This window comes from Dreissena polymorpha, chromosome 11, assembly GCF_020536995.1.
Source record: "Dreissena polymorpha isolate Duluth1 chromosome 11, UMN_Dpol_1.0, whole genome shotgun sequence".
Taxonomy (NCBI): Eukaryota; Metazoa; Mollusca; class Bivalvia; order Myida; family Dreissenidae; genus Dreissena; species Dreissena polymorpha.
In genome coordinates this window covers 27,305,844-27,306,581 of record NC_068365.1, presented here as the reverse complement: position 1 = coordinate 27,306,581, position 738 = coordinate 27,305,844, and positions in this window count along the sequence as shown.

Sequence of the window (738 nt, the reverse complement as noted above, 5' to 3'; positions counted from 1 at the left end):
AATATTGTAAAGCATATTTTACAGCCATTAATGCACATTTTACAATATAATGATTCTTATTTTACAATAAGTATGCAACAAACATTGTTTTAAGCAGGTAAGTGCCTTTTTGTAAATAATAATTTTATAACTTAAATATAATTGGTGACAAGGTAAAAAGTAAGAAAGTAATAAACAGTAAGTGAATCTAGCACATATGACTTGTTACTAATTTATTGAAGTGCGTATGTTATGGTCATGAATCCACATTTGAACAAGAAAATAACTTGATATTTCCAACCCAAAGTAAGCAAAAACACCTCTTCGGCATACCTGTTTGTAAATAACTATACCTTATAATTAAGCTATATTGTTACACAAGATTAAACAGTTGGAAAATCAAGCACATACGAATTTATGCTTCCGAATTTTTATGTTCTCTACACGTAATCTACATTTTAATTAGGATATTACAGCTTTCTACCTAAACGTAATACAAGGAAACGTTGCTTGTAGACTTTGCTTGTCTGTGCAAAAACAATAATATATAAGCAAGCTATTTATTTTTGTTGAATATGGTGACTATTAAGAAACAAATAAGCACATAACATATTACTTGGATAATTTACAGAAAAAAAAATGCTCATTTTAGCAAACAATATATTATTTCGGACAAAAAGTCTGCGAATCGTTTAGCATAAAAGGGACTTTCTGGTAACATGTACATAAGTTAGCTATATTTGTTTGTACAAGACGACC